The sequence below is a fragment of the Schistocerca americana genome, chromosome 5 (assembly GCF_021461395.2).
Source record: "Schistocerca americana isolate TAMUIC-IGC-003095 chromosome 5, iqSchAmer2.1, whole genome shotgun sequence".
Taxonomy (NCBI): Eukaryota; Metazoa; Arthropoda; class Insecta; order Orthoptera; family Acrididae; genus Schistocerca; species Schistocerca americana.
The window spans coordinates 630,934,450-630,956,754 of record NC_060123.1 but is presented as its reverse complement, the minus strand read 5'-3'; positions in this window follow the sequence as shown (position 1 = coordinate 630,956,754).

Here is a 22,305-nt window from a genome sequence, read left to right as displayed (position 1 = left end):
GTGCGAGCCCGAGGTTGTGTCGGTTTGTTGTCACACGATGTTCTGCCTTCATTAAATTGTCGCACCCACGAACGCACTTTCGACACATCCATAACTCCATCACCACCTGTCTCTTCCAACTGTCGATGAATTTCAATTGGTTTCACACCACGCAAATTCAGAAAACGAATGATTGCACGCTGTTCAAGTAACGAAAACGTCGCCATTTTAAGTATTTAAAACAGTTCTCATTCTCGCCGCTGGCGGTAAAATTCCATCTACCGTACGGTGCTGATATCTCTGGGACGTATTGACAATGAACGCGGCCTCATTTTAAAACAATGTACATGTTTTTATCTCTTTCCAGTCCGGAGAAAAAAAAACCGAAGGCCTTAGAACTTGAATGCACCTCGTAGTACATAAAAGAACGACAAAATAGACTTGACATGCGACTCAGGACACAACAAATAATCAGCATGTCAGGTACCTAAGGAGGTGATGGCTAAATTGACTCTAGCAACAACACAGCCGTTAATGACGACTTTCATTGGGCAAATCATCCAGTGTACAGACCGTAACAACTGTATCGTACTTACAGCTATGTGAAATGTATACAACAGATACGGACACATAACTTACTAATAACAAGAATCAGTGAAAGGTGCACGGCTCAATGCCATTCCAATGTGTCTCTTCACGCCCTTCCCCCATCACTATTCGGTCTTTCTGTACCTTGCATGGAAATTCACGACTCACCTCTAACTTCCCTATTCTCTTCAAATTTCCGTCAGTTTCAACGAATTAATGACGTTCTTGTTCAACATCCGTTTCTGTTAGCTAATTTAATTTTCAAAAAAAAATGGCTCTGAGCACTATGGGACTTAACATCTATGGTCATCAGTCCCCTAGAACTTAGAACTACTTAAACCTAACTAACCTAAGGACAGCACACAACACCCAGCCATCACGAGGCAGAGAAAATCCCTGACCCCGCCGGGAATCGAACCCGGGAACCCGGGCGTGGGAAGCGAGAACGCTGCCGCACGAACAAGATGCGGGCATTTAATTTTCCTTTGTAACTCAGTATTATTATGCTTTTTTTACTGAGAACAATATTTGTTTGGAATTGGGACAAGTAACGTTATCACATGAAAAACTGTAAAATGTACGACTGTCTTTAAAATCCTAGGACTAGCCAACGGAAAAAGAAACAGGGAAGTGCGAGTACGACTCACGCACAGAATGTCCCGTACAAGTTTAATTATGTGTATAGATACTCAGCTCTAGCATTTGATGAGTGAATTTGCGAGTATCAAAGTATATGACATACACTGTCGTATCTCTTGATTGCATTGACTTAGAACTTTAAATTTGTTGCATCGCTAAAAGACCGTAGACCGTAGACCTTAGCATTTGACACAAATTTATACTTGGTACCTTCAACTTTTCCAAAGTAAAAGGGGTCTCAACAGACTGACAGTAAGACCAACGGACAACAAACGGGCAAAAATACATTTCCATGTAATATTACTACAGATTAAGAGTTTTCAGATGTTTCCTTTACTCTTTCTGTGAAACTCTCCTTCCAGCCAGACTTCATGATTTAAGGTCACTGGGAAGTACCCTATAGGTTTTGATGAATGAGCTTGAAAGTGTCAAAATATGTGTGGTGTCACCACCAGACACCACACTTGCTAGGTGGTAGCTTTAAATCGGCCGCGGTCCATTAGTACATGTCGGACCCGCGTGTCGCCACTGTCAGGGATCGCAGACCGAGCGCCACCACAAGGCAGGTTTCGAGATACGGACTAGCACTCGCCCCAGTTGTACGGACGACGTAGCTAGCGATGCACACTGACGAAGCCTCGCTCATTAGCCGAGCCAATAGTTAGAATAGCCTTCAGGTAAGTCAATGGCTACAACCTAGCAAGGCGCCATTAGTAACATTGCATGTATCTAAAGAGTCTCACTTGTATCGCCACAATCTCCAGATGTACCACAAGGATGGATTAAAGTTAAGTATTCCAGCAGCTACGTACTTTTCTTTATAGCATTCATTACGTATCCTGTTTCAGACCTCACGCCATCCTGCTTTAGCTTAGCGCGTGCCTTTCGGCTTCCTCTCATTGTGTCTAGGCTGTCTTGTCTAGACACAACAATATGTAACATAAATGGCCTTATTATTTATTTCATTGACTTAGAAGCTTTAATTTCTTACACCGCCAAGGGATCGTAGACCTTAGCATTAAACGTGTATTTCAACTTCGTACCTCTAACCAATCCCGGGTAAACGACATTTTAACGGATGGATAGTTTTGTATCCCGCCTACTCGTCAAATGTGGAGTGCCTAGGAAACTTGATTTCTCGGATCGCTAGACAACAACTCATAAAAATCGTATTAATTAGTTTTTATTACAAAAAGATAAATGACAATACCTAACTTTGAGAAAGACTTGGATGTGTCGCAAGCAAAGGACGACATGTAATATAATCAATGTCCTTCAGTATAACGATTCCAAGACAAGTGGATGCTTCTATGCAGGTCGCTAGTCTTGACGCTTCTGTAGAACTGGGCCACGATGAGTCGGGAGAGGCGCTTTTGTTGTCCCGTCTAGAGGCCGCTGCCGTTGCTTTGTCGTCCTAAGGAGGGGTCGGTCAGCATGCTATTGGCCGACGTCTTCTTCATAGCCCTCTCTGTTCTAACGCTCCCGGCTGGCTTGCCAGCGTTTGACCTTATGCTCTGACAGATGGGCAAGAAAATAATTCTTTAAAGCTTCCGTTGTTACAAATGGTTCAAATGGCTCTGAGCACTATGGGACTTAACTTCTGAGGTCATCAGTCCCCTAGAACCTAGAACTACTTAAACCTAACTAACCTAAGGACGTCACACACGTCCATGCCCGAGGCAGGATTCGAACCTGCGACCTTAGCTGTCACGCGGTTACAGACTGTAGCGCCTAGAACCACTCGGCCTCCTTTGTTACAGATTGAAGTAGAGAACCCTAAAAATAAAAGAATGAATGATGTAGCCAACTTTACGTCGATCTTTCGGTAGGTACTATAAAGATTCAACGAAGACCCGCGTTTTCCAATCGTACCTCTGTTTGCTCCAAGTATTTGTCCAGGTCACCGTAGACGGTTTCCCCTCATCTTCCCAACGATAGCTGCCTCACAGTACCGCATGCGTATTTGGCTACTAATTACCTTACCTTGAAGTGTTAGGCTACATGTGCACCCAAGCATTTTGGTTTCCATTTACTGTCAGTCATTGCTCTGCTTCTTTTATTGCGGGCCAACATTCTGCACCGTGCAAGGCATCTGGGGATATTTTCTGTTTAAACCACAAAGCACGCCAGTCGTTGTCCGCCATTTAAGCTGTACACTGACGACGCGGTTTGTGATTTCATGAACGAGTATGCCATCTGGAATGCTTTTCGAGCCAAGGTACTCAAATTGTTTTATCTTTGGCAGACCTATACCGTCGATCTTGATTGTATCCGGTTTTTTTTTTGCATCTGCTGACAGATATTCAGTTTTCTTTATGTTAAATCCTATTCCGAGGTGCTATGAGAGCATCTTCCATGTTGGGAATTGCCGCTGTGGCTCTGTCTTTGCTTCAATAGGCGGTAGAGCACCATCAGCATACAATAGGATATGAGGTGCTAATTTCTGAAGATTTCTTCCGTAACCGTGTCCACTATTACGATGAACTGAAGGAGAGAAGTAGCAGACTCCTGACACATACCCCTAGAAACAGGAAAGCCGTCTGATACCCTAAAAAAAGAAAGTACAGTACTTATTTAAGAGCAATTTCTGCAGAAAAACGCGAAAAACTTTCGCATCGTCCAGTGAACAGAATGAAGAGAATGTTACGTTTCACATATGTAGTAATCAATGGTAAGTAATTTCCCACACTTTTCTCAGCTTCAGTGAAGCCGGCTATCCAAGAGAACAACTAAGGTTACACTGATTTGAAAGACCGACGTAAATGCGGATCGAGATGGTCCGAATTTTTTGATCATCAGTAAGTTGCTAAGGAGACAGTGAAAACGCACTGTAGAAGATCAGTAGTCGTAAGTTGCTCATAACGACAACAATATTAACAAGCCTTACAGTCAGAACAAAAGTTTTTGCGCTGTAGCTTGGAAAAAACAAATGACGTTTTAGTGCTGAACGATATGCATATTTTAGTTTCCACAAAAACGAAGTGAATCAAAGCTCCAATATTCGTTCCATTGACCACAACATTCACAGTTAACTATTAGCTTCTCAACATAACACAACAAGGCCTAATAAGAGCGATGTTGGTCTCGAATCTGTAGTTTTATGGCTCACTAGGATGATGAAAGACAGTTTGGACGAAGTTACACCCGAGAAGTGTAGGTAGGGATGAAAAGTAGAAGGAAATGACAATAAGAATAATCGAAAGCGACCGATGTTAGTGCCAGAGCGATAGTTTTCGTGACCACTAGTCTGAACTGTGAAAGCACTGATATCACTTAATTCTACGTTTAGTTTCTGTCGACCGTCCTTACATCTTAGCTAAAATTTAACTTGTATTTTGGTACTGTAAAAGTGGCCATCTTTCCATCCACTGTCATACAAATATGCACTTTCTTCGGGGGATTCTTTTGTAGCATACGGAACGGCGCCTAGACAAAGAGCAGATCATACAGAGTCGCAGACCCATTTTTACGTTTGGTCATCAGTAAAGTTTTCGGTTAAAAGGAATGTCCGCTGGAAACAGACTACAGCTGGAACAACAGCCAAGATTTATTGTCGGAACGAAAAAGAGCATAGGAGACTTCCTTGGCTCATACTGATAGTACTTGGTGGATACACAGGGTAAACAGAAAACTTTCGCACGCGGTCACTAAAGCGTGATTCCATGCAAGCTAGCAGTGCAAATACGTCCGTAACAAAATTTCATTACGGGCATATTTTTGATAGAAAATGAACATCAAAGAAGGGCAGTTCGCCAACATTGTAATCAAAAGAACGTCAAGTTCCTCAATTCAATGCAGAGTAGCTTTGCTGCCTAGTTAGTGAACTGAGTACTGTATTTATTTGGTAAGTTTGACTTGGAGAGTTCGATTCCAGGTTACATGTAATTTTTTTATGTTCCGGACTGTATTATATGGTAGCTTGCTTTTTAGTCGTTACGGTACACTTTATACAAAACACGTGGAATTGTTTAATACTAACACCGAAGAGAATGTGCAATAGTTTCTTTCTATTATTCCGCTCTTAAAGAAGACTTTGAATGTTTGTTGACCTCCAAATACTGCAACCCCCCTCCCCCCCCCCCCCCCCTGTTTTTCTGTCGATTGTTAGTCTTGCTTCCCTTTTCTTCAATTACATCCCTTCCCCCAATAGGAGAAGAAAAATATTTCGACTCCACACCCGTCTTTCTTGTTCTATCCCTGTTTCTTTTACCCTACGTAGATCCTCTGCAACCATGCAATTAACATCTTAATCGCACAGTACTTCACTTGCACTTGAACCCATTTTCCGGTATGAATTTCTATAGTTAACTACTTCATAAACGACATTTCAACCCAATTTCCACTATGCACTCGTGCTATTAGCTCAGGCGATCAGCACCACTTGCCATGGTTTCTATTTTTTGTTCATTACATTTCTTTAGTTCATCTCATCAGCAGTAGGGCTTGCAACGCACATGAAAGGTAATCACGAAATTCTGCCACTATTTTTATCGTTATCGTCGTCATGAAACGACTAATTATGTCTTCCACCTTTCAGTCAACTGGCCACTCTTTCTGAATGTAGTGTGTATGGTAACATCTCGAGGTTTTTAGATTATTCATTTTAACTGATTGTAATTAGTAGTCTTTTTGAATATTTCTGACATGTGTGAACAATATTACTTGTTTTCAACGTTAAAATTACTGTGTTGTAGTGTGAGGATCATTTAAGATGGGGCGGACCAAAATTAGAAAAAATAAACAAAGACCCGGAATCGAATTAAACGTGCAGCATAGCAGATGGGTACCGAATTACGATATTTGTTGTACATATTATTACAGCATTGCTAAATTCCACTTCTTTGTCATAAGCCTTATATCGAAATTATGCAAAGGTCGAAACTTTGTCAGAGACAACTTCGTACTGTTATTATGCACGGCATCAAGCAGTGACGTCTCGTTACACCAATTTTGGGTTAGCCTGTATACAGGGGAAGCATGTCACACGAGTGCGATATCACTCATCGTGTAGCTCTGCCAGGCAATCCTAGAGAATGAGTTATCATATTTAAACTTCCGGCCCTCTTTCTCTTGGTTCACTAGTATGATGCGACCAACGTGCGTCATTTAGACGAAGCAGCGCCATTAAGTATTTACAACGTAGTTATCTGATGTGTGAATCAGTTTTAGATTTTTTAAATTTGTCGTTTGTGGGCCAGAGAACACTAAAAATTGTTCCGTAAATATTGGTTTGCGTGAAAAATGGTATTTAACATGTCGATTACAGAAATGTCTGTAAATTGTTTGATGTTCACCACACACCGAAAAGTAGTGCTGTATATGCGAGTAGCACTCGAGAGTGTATGGTGGGCAGTTGGTTACGCGGTTGTACACACAGGTGCTCATGGATTCATTATTGTTCACCCAACAACTACTGTATTTTTTTCCACAATAAACTTTTGATTATCTCACCGTCAACTTCAGTGCATTTGTGCACTCTTTGGAGAACATAGTGTGTTGCTAGTCTGAGTGCCTCATAACGTTATCTAATGAGGGGAGTAGCGTCCATGATGCGATCGAGTACTTCATTTCGCGCGTTCACCTTTCGTTTGTACGCCTGTTCATCCAACACAGTAAACAGTAATCCCTTGTAGTAAGGTCTAGCGATCTTCATGGCCAGTTGTACTACCAATACCAATCCAGTGATCAGGGGAAATGAAGCTGAAATGTTTCCTTACACGTCTAGTAAAATGTGGAGGGGAATCGTGATGCTGGAAGTACATTGCAGCCCTTGCGGCCCAAGGAACACCCTCAAGGTGGTCAAGAAGCTCATTTCCCAAAAAATTCAAATAATTCTGTTCCGTCATTTGATCTTCTAAAATGAGCGAAGCAGTCAATATGTTACCGATCATACCGCACAAAACATTTATCGAAAAACGAACCTCGAAATTGTTTTCCACTGTAGAGGTAGGACTTTCCTGCGACCATAGGTTATTATTACGTGTGTTGTTGACCCATTCCGTATAGATATGACTTCGTCAATGAACAATGAAGCAAATGACACTTGACATTTAACCAGTGACAAAATTCAGGCCGTGTGGCAATACCGCCAATGTGAAGGTCGTGAATACGCTGTATGTGAAATGGGTACAAGTTATCCGCTTGTAGTATTCGCCATGCACCTGTTGCTGGGGCACTGATACGTGCATAAAATAGCCATCTGCTGGCAGTAGGACTACGCTGCACCATTTCTATAGTATGAAATTACAATGAAATCCAGACCATTAATTCCTTACAGGCGTTGCGTTGATAAATATCAACGGGGACAGTTGTGTGTTCCCTACCGGGACTCGAACCTAGGAGATCCAGTTTACGTGGCAGGCGCTCTATCCGACTGAGCATCGAGGACACAGAGTATAGCGTGACTGCAGGGACTTACCTCAGGCACGCTTCCCCTGAGACCCACACTTCGAACTTACTGTCCACACAGTACATTTTTAGTGCCCCTGCCCACTATACTCATTACTCACGGCAGTCAATCTACCGATTCCCATAAGAGTTTGAGCAATGTGAGTACATCCACACTGAAGATCATTGACCGGTAAGTAAAATCTATATGAAGACGATTTCTGTTCTTTCGACATGTCCGAAAGATCAGATACTATCTTCACGTATTTCTATAGTAGGTTGCTGTGCCTGCACAGTCTGTTCGACCACACCTTCAGGAGACAAATAGGAACTTGGTGGTCACGATGATACACTCTCAGTCCCTCGTACCACTTCACTCACAGGACACTAAGGGGACAACTTCGCGTTAGGCTGGCTACTTGAATGGCTGAAAGACATCCTGAGCAAAGAGGTTGAAAGTACCGAGAGAAGTTGGGCTAGAATAAAACGTGAACTGTGGGAAAAACGGAACGGAAAAGAATCGAACCGGATGAGATGTGTTACTACCGAAGAATGTTGAAAATTAGGGGAACAAACAAGATGAGGAATGAGGAGGTTCTCCGCAGAATGGGTGAGGAAAGGAATATATGGAAAATACTAACACGAAGAAGGGACAGGATGACAGTACATGTGTTAAGACATCAGGGAATAATTTTTGTGGTACTAGACAAAGCTGTAGAGGGTAAAAACTATAGAGGAAGACAGAGATTGGATTACATCCAGCAAATAATCGAGGATTTAAGTTGCAAGTGGGACTCTGGGAAGAAAAGGTTGACCTAGGAGAGGAATTCTTGGCAGGTGGCATCAAACCAGTCAGAAGACTGATGACTCAAAAAATGAAACGCCTAAGCGGCAAGTGGGTAAGATACATACGAGGTGTGATTGGAAAGTTTGTATCCGCTACTGCTTACTGGCGGGCAGGTAGACGGAGGGTGGGGAGTGAGCTATTGCCTTCTCCTTGGACGTCTTCTGACAGGAAACCGCATTTCCTTTATTCAGTTCGTTGTGGCTGCTGGTTGCGTGTGGGTCTGATAGAGCTTGTTGTCGGATTCTGTCTGCGTGAAAATGGACGTAAGCACGGAGCGAAGAGTTTGTGTGAAATTTTGTTTTAAAACCGGGAAATCAGCTTCTGAGATGTACCAACTATTAAAAACTGCTTTTGCAGATAATTGTAAAAGCCATTCAAATGTTTTTGTCCGGTTCAACAGATTTAAAAATGGGCGCGAATCAGCAGAAGATGAACCACGGCCCGGCCGTCCTTCCACCTCAAAAACGAATGAAAATGTAAAAGTTCGCGACTTAATGCGCTCTGATCATAGACTTGCAATTAGGGAGATGGCTGATGAAATTAATTTAAGTTTCTATGCAGTTCAGACAATTTTAACTGAAGATATGACCATGCGTCGAGTGTCCACAAAATTCATTCCAAAGTGTATGCCAAATGACCGGAGACAGTACCTGCTTGAAGCGTGCCAAGAACCGATTAATCGGGCTAAAAATGACCCATATTTGTTAAATACGGTAATTACAGGTGACGAATTGTGGGTATGTGGATACGATCCCGAAACCAAAGTGCAGTCTTCGCAGTGGAAGACTCCAGGTTCACCACGACCGAAAAAACACGGCATAGTTGGTCGAAACGGAAGACAGCGTTGGTGATTTTTTTCCCTGTTCTACCTGTATTGTGCATCATGAATTTACCTCTGGAGGACAGGCAATTAACCAGGAAAACTATAAATGTGTCCTTGAGCGTTTGCGCTAAAAGGTGTGAAACAAAAGGCCTGCATTGTGGAAAGACATGACAATGCTCCGGTTCATCGACCCTTTCCATCGTTGAATTTTTGACAAAATTCAAAATTCCTGTGCTTCCACAACCGCCATATTCCCCTGATATGGCCCCTGTGGACTTCTCCCCATTTCCTAAACTGAAGTTTTCACTGAAATGGAAGCGATTTGACTCGATTGAAGACATCCCGGCAAATACGGAGAGCGTCCTTAACACACTTTAGGAAAAAAATGTCCAGGAATGTTCCCAAACGTGGAAACACTGTTGGAGTCGGTGTGTTCAGTCAGAAGGGGACTATTTTGAAGGAGATCCATCACAGTAGCACAGAAGTACCACCACTGTACAATTACAAGCACATTCTTAAAACTTTACAATCACATCTCGTATGTGCGTGCCTCTAGCCCAAAGACAAAAATACAATAAAAGTGTTCTCTCTCGGAAGACATTCGAAATAGTGCAGATGTTCTTAGGAGCGTCCGTGTCATATCCCTGAATTCAGGCCATTCCTCCCGCGACACCGTGTATAGCCGCCGCTGTACAGGAGGCAGCGCTGAGAGTTGTGGGACTGATGCAGAGCGTGCTCTGCCGGCCGCCCCCTAAACGCAGCCGCCAGACTGCTAATGCAAGTCGCCGCTCGGCGAGGTCAGGTGCGCCAACGGGCCATTCCGGCGCCATTTTCCGCGGCTGCAGTTTTATTCCCTCACCGCGGGACCCGGCAGATGCCGCAAGTGCGCAGTTTAAGCAATAAAGTGGCGGGGATTGCGATAAAACTGCGCCGCACACTCGAGCACTCCGCGCTTTTATAGCTTTTACCTCGTCTTTTACCCCGTCACCCTCTCTCCCCGTGCTTTTTTTTTTCTAGTGAAAGAGAAACAAGGCCGTAGAACAAAAGCGACAGAACTAAATACTCCTTTGAAACCAGAAATGGAGATCTGCGCGCTTCTCCTGTCCCCCCCCCCCCTTCCCCCATCACAACTTATCTCAACTGGTACCCCCTCACACACGTTCAAGTGACAATAATGGGACAGAAGAGGCGAGGGGGGGGGAGGAGTATACGGACCTACAAAGAGAGCGCACTGTTTTGGTCATTGCCCTCAGAGGGACTGTAAAGCTGGCGCCGCTTTCCACCAAGACATGAGAGATGGCGAGGTTTCGACACAGGCAGGTACTCCGCCTTAGTTGTCAGCCCTACATATTCGTGAGGAAAGAATGGTCAAGCTCGCAAACAGCCTGACCGAGTTTTAGCAACCGACTGGATTTTACCTGTTTCCACCACATTCGCCTTAGACTATTTCAGCAAGATTACAAATCATCGACGATGAGCATCTCTCTCTCTCTCTCTCTCTCTCTGTCTGTCACACACACACACACACACACACACACACACACACACACGCACGTACGCACGCAAACACACACACACATACACACACTAGATATTCGAGAACGAAACAAATAATTTACCTTTTGGCGTCAAGACCAACGGTAGGAACTACTGCAGTTTGTAGAAAAAACTCCGTACGCCCTGTTGAGCGTACACACTTTGGTATCCACCTACGACCAAACAAGCCACAGTACCTCAAAGTAAAGCGTGGCAGAGTTCGTGGAAACTGTTGGACCACTGACCAAAAAGACAAAAGTCGCTCAATATACATAACGTGATTACAATGACGTTACGCCTGCAATGAAGAGAACAGAAGCTACGTGAAAACACAAGGCTCTCAGTAAAACAATGTTTCTGCGATTTATTGTGTGTTGTTCACTGCTTACACTAACGGGAGTAAAAAAGTGAGGAAAAAACAGGGTGTTCAGAACGCCACAGATAGCTTTTCTGAGACACAGTAAACGCCACACTAAAAGGGGTAGTTTCTTTTTTTTTATTTGGGTAGAAAAATAACTAACCATATCCGAAGTAGGGAGGATATAAAATGTATACTGCCAATAGAAAAACAACGCGTTTCTGAAAAGAAGAATTTGATTACATTGAACACAAATTTAAGTTGGGTAGAAAAATAACTAATCATACTTGAAGTAGGGAGGATATAAAATGTAGACTGCCAATAGAAAAACAACGCGTTTCTGAAAAGAAGAATTTGATTACACTGAGCAGAAATTTAAGTATTAGGAATCCTTTTCTCAAGAAAATGAAACGTGGACGAGAAACAGTACACACAAGAAGCGTTTGAAATCTCGTGCTTCAGAAGAATACCGAAGATTAGATGAGTAGCTTAAATAACTGGCAAGGAGGTACTCAATCCAACCGGAGAGAAAGAAATTAGTGACACAATTTGACTAAAAAAAACAATGAATTAATATGGCACATCCTGAGGCCCCATGAAGGGGTCAGATTATTAATAGAGGGAAGCATGCAGATGGTAAAAATTGTAAAGAGCGAGGAGGGATTGAATACATGGAACAGGCACAAACGGACGTAGATTTCAATGCTTAAGAAGTGGTGAAGAGGCTTCCGTAGGGTAGACTAGCGTGGAGAGCTGCCTCAAACCGTTCACAGTAACAACAGCAACAAGAACAAACACAGTTACAGTCGCAATCGGCTGCAACAATTATTCTCTGATAGGCTAAAGAGCTTGATCATACGAAATGGTTTAAGGTATTTCCCCAAAAGAGGAGGAGCGGAGAAAGGGAACTGTTGACTGGGAGAGGCCAATTTCAGCCACATAACCGGACAGGGCTAACTCTCCCTGTGCTCAGTAAGGCTCTGAGCACTATGGCACTTAACATCTGAAGTCATCGGTCCCCTATAACTTAGGGCTACTTAAACGTAACTAACCTAAAGACATCACACACAATCATGCCCGAGGCAGGATTCGAACCTGCGACCGTAGCAGTCGCGCGGTTCCGGACTGAAGCGCCTAGAACCGCTCGGCCACCGCGGCCGGCCCTGTGTACAGTAAGCCTTCCCTATCGGTGTCTGAGTTCTATTTTAAGTGTGCTGAGTGCAGGCATCTCTAATGTATGCAGCCGGCCAGAGTGGCCGAGCGGTTCTAGGCGCTACAGTCTGGAACCGCGCGACCGCTACGGTCGCAGATTCGAATCCTGCCTTGGGCATGGATGTGTGTGATGTCCTTAGGTTAGTTAGGTTTAAGTAGTTCTAAGTTCTAGGGGACTGATGACCTCAGAAATTAAGTCCCATATTGCTCAGAGCCATTTGAACCATTTTGTAATAAATGCAGGTCCTTGGGTGTCCAGGCATCTCAGATTGAACCAAAGCGATTTTGTTCGGACATGGAAAGAGGTACAGAGAGACAGGAACTGTCGATGACATGCCTCGCTCAGGCCGCCCAAGGGCTACTACTTCAGTGGATGACCGCTAACTACGGATTATGGCTCGAAGGAACCCTGACAGCAACGCCACCATCTTGAATAATGCTTTTCATGCAGCCACAGGACGTCGTGTTACGACTCAAACGGTGCGTAATAGGCTGCACGACGGGCAACTTTATTCCTGACGACGATGACGAGGTCCATCTTTACAACCACGACACCATGCAGCGCGGTACAGATGGGCCCAACGACATGCCGAATGGAACGCACAAGATTGGCATCACCTTCCCTTCACCGATCACTGTCACATATGCCTTCAACCTAACCAGACAGTCGTCGGAGACGTGTTTGGAAGCAACCCTGTCAGGCTGAATGCCTCAGTGACACTGTCCAGCGAGTGCAGCAAGGTGGAGGTTCCCTGATGTTTTGGGGTGGCATAATGTGGGTCCGACGTAGGCCGCTGCTGGTCATGGAGGACGCCGTATCGGCTGTATGATACGTGAATGCCATCCTCCGACCGATAGTGCAACCATATCGACAGCATATTGCGAGGCATTCGTCTTCGTGGACGACAATTCGCGCTTGCATCGTGCACATCTTGTGAATGACTTCCTTCAGGATAATGACATCGCTCGATTAGAGTGGCCAGCATGGTCTCCGGGCATGAACGCTATCGAACATGCCTGGGATAGATTGAAAAGGGCTGTTTATGGACGACGTGACCCACCAACCACTCTGAGGGTTCTACGCCGTATCGCCTTTGAGGAGAGGGAGAATCTGGAACAACAGTGCCTTGATGAACTTGTGGATAGTGTGCCACGACGAATACAGGCATGCATCAATGCAAGAGGAAGTGCTACTGGGCATTACAGGTACCGGTATGTACAGTAACCGCCTCTGAAGGTCTCGCAGTATGGTGGTACAACATGCAATATGTGGTTTTCATGAGCAATGAATTGGACGGAAATGACATTTATGTTGATCTCTCTTCCAATTTTCGGTACAGGTTGCGGAACTGTTTGAACCGAGATAATGCAAAACTTTTTTCGATGTGTGTACTAACCAACCTAAAAAGTACTACGACAATAGCTCCTGGTATTAGTCTGCAAATGAAGCAAATATTGCCCATGCGTTGTTATTTACATCTTTGAGTGGGTTCAGTAACATCTCTGAGCAGAGGGACTGTGTCTGTGATACAGTATCCACAGTCGACGTCTATCTTCAGGAGTTCTGGGAACTGGTGTGACGCAAAACGTTTTTTGATTTGTGTACCTACAAGTACATGTGGTAATAGCAAACCATTAATACTTACATTCTCGTGGGCAGCAGGTCAGGTGTTGAAATGTGGACGCGCTAATGCAGAATGGTTAGTCTACACTGACAGGCGTAGTCCACTTAGTAGTGGAAATTGAAATGAGCGTTTGGCGACATTGGTCCGGTCGCCTTGGTGCAGGTCTTATTACATTCGACGCCACATTGGGCCACCTGCGCGCCGGATGGGGATGAAATGATGATGAAGATAGCACAACACCCAGTCCCTAAGCGGAGAAAATCCACGACCCAGCAGGGAATCGAACCCGGACCCTTAGGACCGCTATCCGTCAAGCTGACCACTTACCTATCGGGGCAGACCACTTAGTAGTGATGTTACGACTGTGCAGAAAACATCAGATAGTAAACTATGTGATGTGTTTTTGGGAAGAATGTTAACACACTGTAATGGGTACATATTAAAATACCAATAATCGCAATATCTATACTTATACCCCTAACACTCTGTATAGTGTGGGGCTATGGTGAACGACGATGAGACAAGGGAAAGAGTGGAATCCGGTCCTGCCATACAGCATATCTCTTTAGTATCGCTGGAACGCGGCGGCCTCAGGGTATACATCTCTCTCTGATGGACAGGTCGCCTTCAACCGTGTGATATGTTCGAAAAGTTTTCGGGATTGCAGCCGATCGTCGTGGAGTGAAGTTAACGACTACCGCCTGCAAGCCCGAAATCTCTTCGAACATTAAATCGCCGCGAAAGTTTTTAATTTACAACCGCGTCATATATCTTCAGTCCATGGGAAACGGAGGAGAGGTTTGAAATTTAATTCTGGATATTAGCGCGAAGCCTACTTCTGGCTGTATACTGGTGGCAAAATTTTCTTCTGCCTCCATTATTTGAAGCGGCTTTCTCCCGAGTGGTTTGCCTCCACATAGGCGTGGTTTGGCGAGATCGTCTATGGAGGCGGATGGAGGAAGGAAGGGTAAGAAGTCGCAAGAGATACAGAAACCGGTAACGATGTCTGTAGTAGAGTTCAAGAAACTAGTAGAAGCGAAATTCGGGAGGTGCGTCGTCGTACACCACTAAACGTTTTAAGACGTACGTCGCCCATTTATCAGAGGTGCGAGGAGCATTCAGACTGACCAGAGCAGTTTGCTCGGTACTTGTGAGCCCGTTCCAGGTACTAGGGCGGCAGTTGTACTGCGTCGGCTGTGACAGGTTCGCGGAACTGGAGACGTCACGCTTTCCGAGGCCTTCCTGGAATATTGGAAACCGTCCCTCATTCGTTATCGGCTCTGCACAAAACCCATCACCGTGAGTTTCCTGCTGATGCCATCCTTAATGTTTCGCAACCGAATTCTCCACTTACCGGAGCTGTGCGCTCTCAGTAAACACATTTACTGTACGCGATGAACTCTTTTTATAAACTGACCCGCTTCGCAATGCCTAAATATGTATGCATCACATCCTCCCCTACCCTCTGTCCCTTTCTTCACCGCCCCAGCCCTCCATCTCTCTCTCTCTCTCTCTCTCTCTCTCTCTCCCTCCCTGCCCCCCCCCCCCCCCCTCTCTCTATCTCTCTCTCTCTCTCTCTCTCTCTCTGACCTAGAATCTGTTTCTTTTATCGTAGCACACAAAACTTTGACTGGGACTGAAGTCACTTACAATGAAGGGGTAAATCAGTTCGGAAAGCTGGAATACGGGACATAAAAGGGACTTCTTCCGCTGTTGAATCTTTGGGGACAGCTTCTTTATTTTGTGTACTTTAATTCTTAACGATTCAGGTTCCGTTGTAGTATTCTAAACATAAGCCAATAGGCTATAAATACAGCTTCCCTGTTTTCTGAAAAATCGATGGCGAGGAAGAAAACAAAGCAGCACATTGCTGTGTATGCAACTTTTATTTGAAGTTATATGTAAATAGAATGACTGGTTAGGGCAGAAATAATTTACCTAGAGGTTTACAAGCCGTCCTATCGTAATTGAAAATGAGTGCGAGCACAACGTTTTCCTTCCCGCTGTCGATTTTACGGGAAGCCTGTACATCATCGTTTAAAAAAATATGTGGCCAATGTCCGTCGGAATGTTTATTAGTGCATCGTACAAATATTTAAAGTAAATCGGTCAAAGGCTTTTCAAGATCTTTTCTAACAACTTTTCCCTTTTCTATAGTAAATACATATTTTTTATTGCATACAGCAGAAACATATAGCCTGACTCCCTCTGTATTATCGTTAGACGATGATGTAAAAATGTGTAGGAAATCGGCCAAGAACCTTTCGAGATCTTTGGCAGCAACCCTTTCCATTTATATATTGCATATACATTTATAGATTATATACATTAAAATATATAATCTAAGTCTGTCCCAATAGTCTTTAGTGTCTGTAAAATTTAGAAGTAAGTCTGTCAAATTTTACAAATCTTTGGTAACAGCATTTCTGTTCTACATATTACATATATATTATACATTAAAAATATATAACTTATGTTCGTTCGTAAGTTCAATAGAGTATTGCGTAAAAATCTTAAACATATCAGTTAAGAACTATTCGAGATTTTGGTGACAACCTTAAACAACGACTTGGCGTTATGTGCGAGAGTTGCCCAGAAAATAATGCACCCTGTTTTTTTCACCAACAATTCTTTATTGAACATAATGAGAATTACACACACGAAAGAAGGGTGTTTTATTTACACACCCTATTTATCCCGGTAATATCCATCCCGTTCTGTGGCCTTCCTCCAGCGCGAAACAAGGCGTGTATGCCCTGTCGGTACCAATCCTCGTCCCGGTGACGGCGCCAGCGCTTCACTATGTCAGTCATCTCCTCATCGTCCTAAAAATGTCTTCCACGAATGGCATCCTCTAATGGCCTAAACAAGTGGAAGCTAGCTGCAACATGTCAGGTGTGACAGCCATGGATGGTGTCCCCGACCACTGCAAATCGTGGAGCTCCACCGAACCGCCTTCTGATGACCTCACCATCCGTGCTCAGCGGCTAACTGTACTTCTGTCGACAGCAGATGCTCTATAGCCTTTCCACAAGCGTTTGTGAATATTTCCCACAGTTTCTTTCTCTGCAGTGAGAAATTCAATGGCGGCACATTGCTGTAACGTACATCACCTACAGACGCCATTTTGAAACTGTCCTGCAGCTACACTAACCGTCGTAAGTGACGGAAACTTGGCGCGTTCACGCAGGAGACTTCAGCTAATACATACGCATCGTTTAGCATTCGTAGCCGGCCGGACTGGCCGTGCGGTTCTAGGTGCTACAGTCGGGAACCGTGAGCCCGCTACGGTCGCAGGTTCGAATCCTGCCTCGGGCGTGGATGTGTATGATGTCCTTAGGTTATTTAGGTTTACGTAGTTCTAAGTTCTAGGGGACTGATGACCTCAGAAGTTCAGTCGTGCTCAGAACCATTTGAACCATTTTCAGCATTGGTAGCATTGTTTTTGGCTGAGAAAAAAATGCGGTTCATTACTTTCTGGGCAACCGTCGTAGAACTGTAGTATTGATGTCCATTTTAGAATTACTTTTGTATCTTTGTAATACATTGTAAGGATTGGAAAATGATCACCTGAGGCGGACTGTGAGCCTATTAAATGGCTGAAGTTCGCCGGCTGCCCGACAGACACACTGCGAAAATTTGTTGAACTGAAACTAGACTAAATCTGTTAACCAACCCATGAAACTCTTTCGTCTTTAGCTTTGTGTTCTACTTCATCACAATTAAATCATAACCATATGAGAATGCCGGCTTTCTCGGCGAATCTAGATGATAAAATCTTCGGGGTTGACAGCGGAGTCAGTGTGTTGTTCTCCAGCAACGTTTCAGCAAGTATCTTACTTGCCATCTTCGCCTGAAGATGGCAAGTAAGAAACTTGCTGAAACGTTGCTGAAGAACAACACATTGACTCGACTGTCAGCCCGAGAAGATTTTATCATGATCATAACCATTGTTGCAGGAACGTATTGTCTTTTTATTAAAAGCCACAGAAGCACACAATTTGTTAAGAACAGAGTGTAGACAGCTTCACATTTGTTTCATAGCCCCTGTATTCCTCCCTTTACACTGTTGAATCACGCTATTACATTAACTCAAAATCAGGCGGCATCACTTAATGCGTATATCACGTGACGTAAAGGGCGAAGAACATAAATGGAGATGCTACTTATAGATCTAAAACCGAATCTCAAAGCTGCTTAGAGGACTGCGGTTTGAAAGCCAGGTAAAGAGGGCTCTGTTCTAAAAATCTAAAAGCAAATATCGCTGTTGAATTAAAACTAAAACAAAATTCCACCCGAACAGGCGATGAAGGCCCAATACTACCGACCGGCCACCGTGTAATCCTCAGCCAACGAGCGACGCGGGCTGCGGGTATGGAGGGGCATGTGGTCAGCACACCGCTCTCCCGGCCGTGTGTCGGTTTACGAGACCGGAGCCGCTACTTCTCAATCAAATAGCTCCTCAGATTGGCTCACAAGAGCTGAGTGCACCCCTCTTCCCAACACCGCACGGCAGGCCGGATGGTAACCCATCCAAGTACTAGCCCAGCCCGACAGCGTTTCTTCGGTGATATGACGAGAACCAGTGTTACCACTGCGGGAAGGCCGTTGACATCGTTGCTGAATATCCAGTACAAACTCCTGGGACGAATGATTCCGCTGTATATTCATCACAACATTAATAGCTTGAAATCAGGGGACCAATGTAGACTCGGACGTAGCAGAATTTCTCGGGGTCAAATCTTTCACTAATCATTCAAAAAATGGTTCAAATGGCTCTGAGCACTATGGAACTTAACATCTATGGTCATCAGTCCCCTAGAACTTAGAACTACTTAAGCTTAACTAACCTAAGGACATCACACACATCCATGCCCGAGGCAGGATTCGAACCTGCGACCGTAGCAGTCGCGCGGCTCCGGACTGAGCGCCTAGAACCGCTAGACCACCGCGGCCGGCTAATCAATCACATAGCAGCTGTGATTAAGTGGACATTTGCAAAACTGCTATTTTTTCAGATCGTGATAAATTCGGAGTTACTGAAGTCTGTGAGATACGTAGGTACCAGGATTTTTTTTTACTCTGCGTAACGGGTGGCTATCATCAGATTTCTAGGAATGTGTTACCATCGCTATAGGAAAAAGGCACGTGAGGCTAAAAATAAAAATTATTAAATTATGTAGCAGAAAGTCATATTTCCAAACTGCTGATGAGAATAGTAAACATGAGAAGAGACAGAAAACTGAAGATGTCCTGGATTAAGATGAAAGATCTATGAGCATCAATTCTGAAGTTGTGCTTTATGGAGGGAGGCATATGAAGAAAAATTACGATATCTTCCTAGCGTTTGTGGACTTAGAGATAATCTTCAACAGTGGAAGGCGGAATATATAAGCGTAGGCTTCCGCGACCATTGCCACAGTCAATAAAATTTTTCTTTGGTTTTTAGCGCATTGTCGATATGTAACTGAGTAAACAAAAACACTCTGAAGAAGGTCACCAGCAACAGTGATCGAAACATCGGTAGTTTTACCAAACATAGAAAAATTTTACTAACGAACGCAGAATATGTTTAATCCTTAGAAGATTAGAGCTAATGTAGACGGGCAGATGGATAATCTACATCTACAAAACCCAAATGAGAATTATGGAAGGTCAAGAATGACATCTTCATGTCAAAGAGAACGTAAAGCAGGGTTGCAGCTTGCCACTACTGACAACTGCTGGTAAACTATTACGTTGAATTAGTGATGAAGGAAGTGAGAGAATACTTTTCAGAGGAACAGAGCTTCAAGAAGAAAATATATGTTTTGCAAAGTGTATGTATAGAGAGAATATAGTTTTTCAGAATATAAGTTTTGCCAACTACATGGCCCTTCTGATCGGAAATAAGGAAGAATAAAATCAGTTGAAAAGTCTGGAAAGAATGTTGCTACAGAATAAGCAAAGCAAAGAGATATTGGATGAATAGCACTGAAGGAGGAATAGCGAGTTACTTAACGTCTATACTTCGAGCGACACAGAAAGAAAGAAACGATGAAATTCTCCTGTCTACGAAGCACGATTACGAAGGATGGCCGAAAAATGATGATATCGGAAGGAGGCGGGTGCAGGAGAAGAAAATTTTGTTCAGAGAACGCATATCAGATACTGATATGGAACTGGAGAAGAAGTTAGTGAAACTTCCCTTCTGAGGCAGAAGATTTGTGGTAGTGAAACATGGACCATCTGAAATCTGGAGAGGAATAAACTGGAAGCATTTAAAATGTGGTACTACAGTAAAATGTTGAAGAGCAAGTTGACAGGCATAGTGTGAAAAACAGAAATACTAAAAAGAGTGGGCGGGGGAAAATTGGTGGAAGACACCAACCAGCAAAAGGGTCACATTAGTAGTACATCTGCCATGGCAGCCAGGAAGAGTTAACTTGGTGCTGGATAGAGCAGTACAGGGGGAAATAGCAGTGTCTGATAAAAAGAGTGAAGCACCCAGAAGGAGACGAGAAAACGAAACATCACGAGCTGAGAGGGTGCGTGATGTTATATTAGCGACTACGTAATCGAGTCAAGTAGAAAAAGAACTTAGCAGTCTGAACTCGCTATTGAATATGACATTGTACTCCCCTCCCAACTCCCTTCCCCAAGGCCTGTAAGCACGCACTGATGCGGTTAGGTAGGGTGGCATAAAGCCGTTGTTTATCCTCCTGAGGCAAACTGACCAACAAGTGTTTAACTGGTCCTGTATATTCTGGGTGCTAGCACTAGGAAGGACGTCCGAGCAGGTCGCACACATGTTCTATCGGGGACAGATTTGGAGATCTTGCTGGCCACGAGAGTACTTCAACATCACGCAGACAGTTAATAGAGGCGCGTCTCACGTGTAGATGAGTATTGTCCTGTTGAAACATGGCAATGTGAGACTGTCACGTGAGACGTAACACGAAACGACCTAGGTTGTCCGTGCCGCACTTTTGTGCTGTCAGAGTTCCCACAAACACAACCAACCGTGACATGAAGTCGTAACCTACATTTGGGTCGTCTCGTTGTCACTATAGACCTATACCATGGGAAGCAAGGAGAGGGTGTTTTTTGGTGGCCGGTATCCTCTTTCTGTAACACAACTGCATGCATGATTGACTGGGTCCCTTATTAACATAAACAGAGAGCAACTTATCTTAAGCTGGTTCAAGATCTTCTGTAACAGTCCACGTTAGCCCTCCCTGCTTGTGAAGTACAAGTCCCACTATGTACACTACTGTGGTAGCTATCTGCTGCCTGAGACTGACACTCTGATTGCGACTGCGACTGTCTGAAACTACAAGTGAGTCGACTCAGTGACTGACTGGACGACTGACTGACTGGACCGTCCAGTCTTCAGTGGTGATCTAAATACTGACTGTCGAGAGGGCGTTGGCGGCACGTTTCTTGCGACTTTGTCGTTGGCCTCTCTCCTGATAGGCTCGCTTGCTCAGCGATTTTCTGGCAACCTCTTTGCCGTCTAGAGTGCTGGCGCCAGCTTACGCTAGCACACCTATGGCCTCTCACACCAAGACGTGAGGAATAACACCTCTCTGCTACCCCCAAAACACTGGAAGGAAGAGTCCTCTTCCCAGGCTACCACCATGCTCGGCGACGATGGTCGTCATGGGTAGTGTAGGACCGCTAGTCATCACTGAACACTATGCATTGCCATTCATGAGTACTCCATGCTTCCCAATCAGGGCACCACTTCAAATGCAGTCGTTACTTTTGTAGTGCAAACGGCAGTCTACACATGGGACGGCTATTTTCACGATCCAGCTGTTGCCTGTCTCCTACCAAAGGTGTGGGATGACACACAACGTTGCAGGGAGGCCATACTTGGACGGTAGGTGCAGATGTGAAGAGCTAACCATGTGTTTGGTGCATGGTACTCCTTTGTGGTGGTCGGGCGTGGCCGATCACAACTTTGGTGACGAGTGTGCCACCCCTCATGTTCATATTCTGCCCAACATTGGGCCACCATCACGTCCGAGTGCCTCATAAATGTGCATATTGCACGATCGACCAACTGGCCAAATGAACAAACGCCTCAGAACTCACTGATCGCATCATTTCCGTGTACTTTACAATGATCACTCAGTATCTGATTTTGTTCACTCCTATTATATGCTCTATCAGATCTGGAAACTACACTAAATACGAAGAGCACTTAGGCTGTCCAATGTCCGCTCTACCTGTCAAGCGGAACTGGCAATTCTCAATCATTTACATCCGCACCGATTGTGTGTACATGTATGAAGTTACATTGTCATCCGACAACGTCCTCTGTATG